This window comes from Eschrichtius robustus, chromosome 1, assembly GCF_028021215.1.
Source record: "Eschrichtius robustus isolate mEscRob2 chromosome 1, mEscRob2.pri, whole genome shotgun sequence".
Taxonomy (NCBI): Eukaryota; Metazoa; Chordata; class Mammalia; order Artiodactyla; family Eschrichtiidae; genus Eschrichtius; species Eschrichtius robustus.
This window is the reverse complement of record NC_090824.1, coordinates 147,930,667-147,940,247: the sequence shown is the minus strand read 5'-3', so window position 1 is coordinate 147,940,247 and position 9,581 is coordinate 147,930,667. Positions and strand designations below refer to the sequence as shown.

At 38.1% G+C, this 9,581-nt stretch overlaps 1 pseudogene; it reads left to right on the top strand.

Annotated features, from left to right (window-relative positions):
* Positions 1-300: 300 nt before the first annotated feature.
* Positions 301-831, top strand: LOC137763934 (large ribosomal subunit protein uL6 pseudogene; annotated as a pseudogene).
* Positions 832-9,581: the final 8,750 nt, after the last annotated feature.

Genomic DNA, 9,581 nt, shown 5'->3' with positions numbered 1-9,581 from the left:
CAACTACAGATAACCAGATATTTTGGCAACAAGGAAAGGAGATATCCATGTCTGCTTAAACATACGCACATACACACACACACACACACACACACACACACACACACCAGAAATAGTTTATTGTAGATGAGTAAACACGTAAATGAGTAAAAGGTCTAAAAAGAACACAGACAACATGTCCAATGTAAAAGTTCAACATGCCTGAAGCACATACCATGGGTAGGGCTCAGAAAAAGTAACTAAGGAAGGTGTGGAAATAAAAACCATGGTCCTCTCTTTGCAGCAGCAGCTGCTGCAAGAATGACGACCATTCTCAGCAACCAGACAGTTGGTATCTCACAAAATGTCAACATTGCTCTGAAGGAAAACCCAGCTTTTATGAAGAATCCCAGAGGAAACCTGCAGAGGAGCTCCAATCACATCAATGTGAAGCTCAGCTTCCTTGGGAAGAAAAACAAGCAGCTCTGGGTTGATGAATGGTAGGGAAAAGGAAAGAAAATGGCTACTGTTTGCACTATCTGTTGTGATGGGGCCTCCATTACAGGATGAGGTCTGCCTGCACTCACTTTCCCAACAATGTTGTTATTAGGAGAGAAGATGTCTCGTTGACACCCACAATTTCTTGGGTGAAAATATATCTGCAGGGTTTGAATGAAGTCAGGTGTTGCTTGCTTGATGTTTCAAGCCCAGAAAAATGAGTTAACTTTCTAAAGAAAGGATATTGAATGTGTATCAAATTCAGCTGCATTGATTTATCAAACTATGAAAGTTAAAAATAAAGAATATCAGAAATTTTGGAATGGTACCTATTTCTGTAAGACAGCATGCTGATGGATAAGATACAGGAGTTGTTCAGCTATACGAACAAGATACTGGATTTACCTAAGAACTGTTTGTGATGTTTTTTTAAACACAATAAAATTATTTTATTGATCAAAGAAATACCTGATACATATTCCTTCTATTTTCTAGCTTTATTGATATGTAATCGACATATATAATTGTGTGAGTTTGTGTGTAACATGTTGATTTGATACACTTATATATAGGAAAATGATCACCACCTCAGAATTAGCTAGCACCTGTATCATGTCACATAATTACCATTTCCTCTTCGTGGTGGGAACATTTAAGATCTACTCACCTAGCAACTTCTTTCAAATATATAGGAATATAGCATTATTAACTGTAATCACCATGCTATACATTAGATCCCCAGAGGTTATTCATTTTATAACTGAAAGTTTGTATTCTTTGACCAACTTCTCTCCATTTCCCCTACCCGCAGCCTCTTGTAATCACCACTCTACTCTCTATTTCTATGAGTCTGGTTTTTTTAGATTCCACATATAAGTGAGATCATATAGTATTTGTCCTTCTCTGACTTATCTCACTTAGCATAACGCCCTCGAGGTCTATCCATGTTGTTGCAAAGGGCAGGATATCTTCCTTTCTCATGGCTGAATACCCATATATATTCTTTATTCATTCATTCCTTGAAGGGCACTTCAGTTGTTTCCATACCTTGGCTATTGTGAATAATGCTGTAATGAATATGGGAGTGTACATATTTCTTCAAGGTCCTGTTTTCATTTCCTTTGGTTATATACACAGAAGTGATATTGTTGGATGATATGGTAGTTCTGCTTTTAATTTTTTTAGTAACTTGCATGCTGTTTTCCATTGTGGCTGCACCAATTTACATTCCCACCAATAGTGCAAAAGTGTTCCCCTTTCTCCACATCCTTACCAACACTTGTTATCTCTTGCAACTTTCTCAAGGGAAAGATACTACCTACTGCAATGTTACCTGTGTTAGTTTCTGGTTTTGTTTTGACCAGATGATTTCCATGCTTCAAAATTTTGAATTATCATCATCTTTTGAAATAATACCATACTAATTCAAGTGCCAGCATAAATTAAAATACTTCTCAAGTGCTCAGAAGAAATGAACATCAAAGAGCCCCACGGTTAAAATGAAACATAATGGATTTTCTAAAGTAAGCAAAGAAACTTTCCAGTACACACTCAGTCAATATGGAGTTATTGCAATGTGACTGTAATAAAATGACTCTGGAAACTGGGATTCCCTGCACTGTTCTACAGAAACCTAAAGTTTTTAGGTAGGAGTAGTTAGGAGTCAGCCCCAATACCTGTAGTTAGGAGTACAAGTATTGGGACTGACAAATTTGGGGTTCAAGCACTGACATTACAGCTTCCTAATCAGGTGACCCTGGACAAGCGATTTAGGCCCTTTGATCCTTCATCCCTAAACAGTAATTTCCCATAGGAAGGAAGTGAAGAGGAAATTAGATAATGCATGTGAAGATGGTGTGCCTGCAGAGCCCAAGGGCTCTGTAACTATCCATTCTCCACTTTTTTGCTTACTTCTCACTCCATGTTCATCTGGGTCACAGGCCTATGGAAGAAGGATACACTTTAATACAAAGAGGGGGAGGTTCAGGCATGTAATTAAAACAAACAGCCCTCCTTTCACCCCAAAAGTATATAAATTACTGTTATGAAGTAGCATTTTTGTAACACCCCTAAAAACTGCCTCTTATTTCCCATGTTTCCAGGTCTACAAGTTCTATTCAGTTTTCCACCTCTTACCTAAAGAATCTCTTTTGGAGGAAATTCAAGCAAGTTCATCATTTGGACCCAGGAGACTTCACTCACTAGCCCTGGAATACTGTTCAAATCCTTTTACTTCCCTACATCTCAGCTTTTTCATTTGTAAAATAGAAAACTATGCTGCTTCATGGAGCTTGCATTCTAGTGGGAAGACATTTTTTAAAAAGAAAAAGAAAACCAAGTTGTTTATATAGTATATTAGCTAGTGATAAGGCGAAGGAGAAAAATAAGACAAAGCAGGTAGAGAGGAAGTATTGATGGTGGAGCAGTTTGAAATTTCAGATAAGATGTTCAGGGAAACTACTGGGCATATACCCTGAGAAAACCATAATTCAAAAAGATACATGTACCACAATGTTCATTACAGCACTATTTACAATAACCAGGACGTGGAAGCAACCTAATTGTCCATCAACAGATGAATGGATAAAGAAGATGTGGCACATATATACAATGGAATATTACTCAGCCATAAAAAAGAATGAAATTGAGTTATTTGTAATGAGGTGGATGGACATAGAGTTTGTCACACAGAGTGAAGTAAGTCAGAAAGACAAAAACAAATACCGTATGCTAAGACATATATATGGAATCTAAAAAATGGTACCAATGAACCTAGTGGCAGGGCAGGAATAAAGACACAGATGTAGAGAACAGACTTGAGGACACGGGGGTGGAAGGGGATTCTGGGATGAAGTGAGAGAGTAGCATTGACATATATACACCACCAAATGTAAAATGGTTGGCTAATGGGAAACTGCTGCATAGCACAGGGAGATCAGCTCGGTGCTTTGTGACGACCTAGAGGGGTGGGATAGGGAGAGTGGGAGGGAGGCTCAAGAGGGAGGGGATATGGGGATATATGTATACATATAGCTGATTCACTTTGTTGTACAGCAGAAACTAACACAACATTGTAAAGCAAGTATACTCCAATGAAGATGTAAAAAAAAAAAAGATGTCCAGGGAAAATGGCCCTGGAGTCAGGACTTGAAGAAAGAGAGGGAGTGAATCCTGCAGAAATCTGGGGAAGATCACTGAGGCAAAGGGCAGTGGTGCACTGAGTATATTCAAGGGTCAGGGAGGAGCCAAGTGTGGCTGGAGGAGTGGGTGATGGAGGCTTGAGGCAATGAGGGCACAGAATTTTAGGGCTAGTCGCATGACCCTGGAGGTAACAGAGACATTTGGTTATTGGTTCTGAGTGACAGGTGAAGCCACTGGAAGGTTTTGGGCAGAGTAGCGACATATGACTCCCTTTCAGTAGGACCTGTGCTGAGAAGAGAATGCATGGAACAAGAGAAGCCTGGGGTCTGTTGCAATAATCCAAACAAGCGATGATGACAGTGTGGGCCAAAATGGTGGCAGTGGAGGTGTTGAAAATGGTCAAAGGTAGAGCCACAGACTATGCTGCAGTTTAGATGTGGGTGTGAGAGTGACAGTGGAGCTAAGTTCTGAACAATTGAAAGGATGGCCCACCACCTAAAATATGTGTCTGTGGAAAGATCAAATTGGAGAAAAAAGTATCAGGAGCTGGGTAATAGGTATTTTCAATTTGAAATGCCTATTAGATATGAATGTTGAGTTCTTGAGTAATATCTGAGGTGGAGATGCACATTTGGGGGTCTTCAACCTAATAAATATTGTCTATAGGTTTAGAATTTCTGGCAAAAAAAAAAAGGTAGGACAAAGGTAATTGAAGAGAGTTTCATAGAGGACACCAACAGGGATCTCTATCAGCATTCAGGGAATAAAAATAGTGGGAAACTGTTGTAAGAATCCAGGAGCAGCTGAAGCCACGGAAGCAGCATTGTCCAAAAGGAGCAGTTGCCTTAGGTAAAGGCCACATTCTGGCAGTTTGGGAGCCAAGGAGTTAATACTCCCAACATTTCTCTCCACCTTCTCGCTGACCTCCTGCAGGTGCTTCTCATTGACTGGACCCAACCAGAAGTCAGAGGCAAGGAAGCCCAGGCAGTGCAGCCCATGGAGGTTAGCCCTTCAGGGCATGGAGAGCAGTGGGAAAGGCTGGGAGGGAATAGGGAAGGGAAAGCTGAAGCCGCTAGAAACCATGGGATTGTGTAGGGAACATATGTAGATAGAAACAAGAATTCCAGTGATTGAGTCCTGGGCCTTCCAACAATCAGAAGAAGAGGCAAAAATAAGACTAACAAGGGAGACTACAAAGGCCAGAGATGGGAAAGAGAAACAGTGGGTTAAAGTGGAGATGGGGCTTGAAGAGCCAGTCATGCACTCCAGACTCAGACCAGCCTCTTCACTCTGCAAATTGACAGATCATTTAAGGTTGCCAGGCCTCAATTTTCCCATTTATGAAAAGATAACATTGAACTATTTTATTTCTATGATTCTCTGCATTTGTTTAATATGCTTCAGCACTCATGGACCCTAAGAGATGGTACCTCCCCTCTGTAGGGCCCTTCCATCCAACATATTTCCAGTATACAAGACAAACTGAACTTTGATGGACTCAGCTGAGCAATGCTCCCATGGGTGTGAGCTCAACGGAAAGTGATGCAAAGCAGATTCCAAGAGGAAATCTGCACTTAGTGAACTTGCAATGTTACCTGAGCTCTCTGGGCCACATCTTCTTCTAGGGGAAGAAAAACACCTATTTTGGAAACATGAAAAAACACACAGTGAGTTGTTTGGAAATATGTAAATGTGATAAAGTGAAAGGTATTATGATGCAATTAGGTCACTGTGTCACCCTCTTGCCTGACATATTGGTAAGAGTATTATTTAGGATGACAACAACAATATCCAAAGCAAAATCAATGGATTCGGGGTTCTACTAAGTCCAAAATCCTGGTTTAAAGAGATGCATTATTTTGAGACTTTTCAGAGCTTTAAATATGCTAATGAGTGTTATAAATATCTAAAAGAAATAAAATGTGCAAGGATTCCCAAAGTAACTTAGCACTGAAATCACCTTTGACCACCTGGCCTGAGCATTTCACAGGCCAAGTGACCAAAACATCCCCTGTAGAAACACTGCCTTATGTGATTTTTCTCATTTAATACTTTCCCATTAGATTGCATATCTTTCCTGAAATCAAGATAACAGTTTTAACATTACTTTAAATTCATAGACTTTTTGTTTTATAGCAGTTTTAGGTTTACACAACAATTGTGCAGAAAGTACAGAGCATCCTCATATACTACTTCTCTCTCTCAACACAGCTTCCTATATTATTAACTTATTGCATTAGTATGGTACATTTGTTATCATTGATGAACCAATATTGATGCATTATTAACTAAAGTCCATAGTTTACATCAGGGTTCACTCTCTGAGTTATGATAAATGTATAATGTCACATACGCAACATTTCAGTAACATAATAGTTCCAATGCCCTAAAAATCTCCTGTGCTCTGCCTATTCATCCCTTCCTCTCCCTGGGCCTCTGGCAACTACTACTCTTTTCACTGTGTGCATAGTTTTGCCTTTTCCAGAATGTCATACAGTTGGAATCATACAATGTATAACCTTTTGAGACTGACTTCTTTCACTTATGTAGGGTGCTTTCAATATATAAACTTAAATATTTTAAAAGCTTCTTTGAATTTTAGTTTTAAATATGTGTCAGTTTCATTGCTTTGGCATTCTTGCTGGAGAATTTCAGTGTTAAATATGTTGAGCCCTCTTACAAGTCTACCTGTATTCCTTTCTCTCATGCCTTTTTTATCTTTTCTATATTTGTTTGAAAATTTCACTCTTCTCCTTTCTATTTTCTATTCCTCTTTATGGTATTCATGACTCTTAGGGGTGTTTTCATTTAAAATGCTTTTGAAATATTAGGTTAGAATTTTTCTCTTTAGTTTCGGTTTTTCTCGAAGCAAACCCTAAGAAGAAAATTCAGGTAAAGTAGTTTATTTGGAAGGTGGAGGAAACACAAATAGTGATGATGGAAACAGTGAGGCGAGGAAGTGAGGATAGACAACTAAGAGTGCGTTATCAAGAAAGTTTCCTTTCTGGGTAACTGGAGCACAGTCCCTCTGGGGAACTCTGAAAGCTAAGACAAAGATACTCTACAGAATGATCCTACCACACGGTGTTTGAGCTAAACATTTATCAGCTCCCCTTACTAGTTGAGGGCCTTCATTCTGTGGCACTTCCACCAGCTCTGGAAGTAGAACAGCAGGGCTCTAGCAGCCATAAAATGCTCTTAGCAATGACGTGAAGATGCTGAAAGTGGGGCAGGCAAGCATCAAATATGGGGGAGGTGACACCTAGTGCCACAGTTTTCATCTTTATATTTCTTTTTGTTGCTTTTTTCCTGGTTGTTTTCATTATTTGTTGGAATACTATTCACTTAATATAAACATTTCCTCAAGTCTTTTTGTTTTATTAGGAGAACCCTGCGTGGTTGCAGCAAATGGCCCAGGGTAGCTGCCTCAACTTCACAGCTCAAGGGTACCCTCTTGAAAATAAAAGTGTCTTTATCTTAAAAGTATCAAAAATACTCTTTGTGTATCCACTTCTCTTACTTCTCTTCTCTCTTAATCCTCTGTTCCTCAGGATTAAGTCTGATTGGAGAAGGCTTCTAGTCTTGGTCTCTGTATGGGTCAGAGCTCTACATCACTACTGGTTCCTTTTACAGTACTCTTTAGGGTCTGCCTTCCTCTCCTCACATGCTTCCAATCTCTGAACCTTCTTTGTCCTGTGATCCCACATGCTCAATTTAAGTTTTCTTATCATTAGTTTTTCTTTAGGGTAGATCTTTGTTCTTTGCAAAGGAAACCTTTTGTTTGATCTTTCTGGGATCCTGTGATTTGGGTTGCTTCTGTACTGCTTCCTGTTTAATGTTTCCCCATAAATCATACTTAATTGTGACTAGAAGCCTGTGAGAACTTTTCTGTGTAACGTTACTTTTTTTCTCAGATTCAGTCATTAGATTATTGCTTAGTTTGAACCTTCCTTATGGTGGGGGTGGAGGTGGTAAGTTTTCATGATTTTGCATTCCATGACTTCTGGGGTTATTCTATACTTTTTTCTTATTTCTTTTTTCTTATGCCATTATTCAGCAGCCACTGGCCCCACATGGGGCCTGTGTCTCTTTTGTCTTTGGCCAAGCCTTCCTCCTTTCTGGGATTCATAGCGATTCCTTGTCACTTTTCAGTTGAAAATGTTGCAGAATTTCCACTCTCCCACCCCTCATCTTTGCAATCCTACCTCCTTTGTTTGGTTTTCATAAATGTTTTTGTGGATATCAAGAGCACAAACAAATAAACAAAAAGAATATGATGTAACCATATTCCTGCTGCCAGAAGTTCTCTATTTCTTTTAGGGTCAGTTTTGGTAAGATTGATTTTTTCAAGAAAGCAGTAATTTCATCTACATTTTAGAGAATTAAAACAAAGTTTTTCATAGTATCCTCTTATTATTTTTAAAATTTCTGCAATATCTGTAGTAATGTTTCATGTTTTATTTCTAATATTGGTTATGTGTGGTGTCTTTTTATTCCCATTGGAATCTCGCCAGGGATGTTATCATATTTTATTTGTCTTTTCAAAGAACAACTTTTGGCCTTGTTAATTATCTTTGTTGTATGTTTGTTTTCTATTTCTTTAATCTCTACTATAATTTTGAAAATATCCATTTGATCCCAAGTAATGATATTGCCTTAAAGTCTATTAAAGTCTAGTGTATTTTGTTAGATTAAAATATAGCTACATCAATTTCCTTTCGGGTTATCATTACAGATATATCCTTCTTCATTCTTTACTACCTTTCTATTGAGGTGAATCGTATTTGACATTATCTTTTTTTGTGAGTAAAAATGTTCAATATTGTAAAAAAGTCTAGTAACTGACAATTGCTGTCTTTTAAATGGATTATTTATCCTACTCATATTTAATAAAAAATTTTAATATTTAAAATTTAACCATATGAAATTATCATTTTTATGTAGTCCCTTTAAAGATATCTCCACTCTCTTTTAATATTATTTTGGTGGCATTTGCCAAAGAAATAAGGCAAAAAAGGAAAGAAAGAACACATGCATCATTATTTTCAAGACTATCATTATGTACATAGAAAAAACAAGAGTAAACTGTAACAAATATTAGAAGTTAACAGTTTACAAACATGGTTAGCTACCTACTGAATATGTGTTCTAATGGAAGCCCTTTAAATCATCAAGACGCCTGTAAAAATACAAAGAGAATAATATTATATTATCCTTTACATTAGACATACAATTAACAAAACACCTTAGAGTAAGTGTAAGTAATCTGTAGGATAATTTTTTTTTAACATCTTTATTGGAGTATAATTGCTTTACAGTGGTGTGTTAGTTTCTGCTTTATAACAAAGTGAATCAGTTATACATATACATATGTTCCCATATCTCTTCCCTCTTGTGTCTCCCTCCCTCCCACCCTCCCTATCCCACCCCTCTAGTTGGTCACAAATCACAGAGCTGATCTCCCTGTGCTATGCGGCTGCTTCCCACTAGCTATCTATTTTAGGTTTGGTAGTGTATATATGTCCATGCCACTCTCTCACTTTGTCACAGCTTACCCTTCCCCTTCTGCATATGCTCAAGTCCATTCTCTAGTAGGTCTGTGTCTTTATTCCCGTCTTGCCACTAGGTTCTTCATGACCTTTTTTTTTTTTCTTAGATTCCCTATATATGTGTTAGCATACGGTATTTCTTTTTCTCTTTCTGACTTACTTCACTCTGTATGACAAACTCTAGGTCCATCCACTTCACTACAAATAACTCAATTTCATTTCCTTTTATGGCTGAGTAATATTCCATTGTATATATGTGCCACATCTTCTTTATCCATTCATCCAATGATGGACACTTAGGTTGCTTCCATGTCCTGGCAATTGTAAATAGAGCTGCAATGAACATTTTGGTACATGACTCTTTTAGAATTCTGGTTTTCTCAGGGTATATGCCCAGTAGTGGGATTGCTGGGT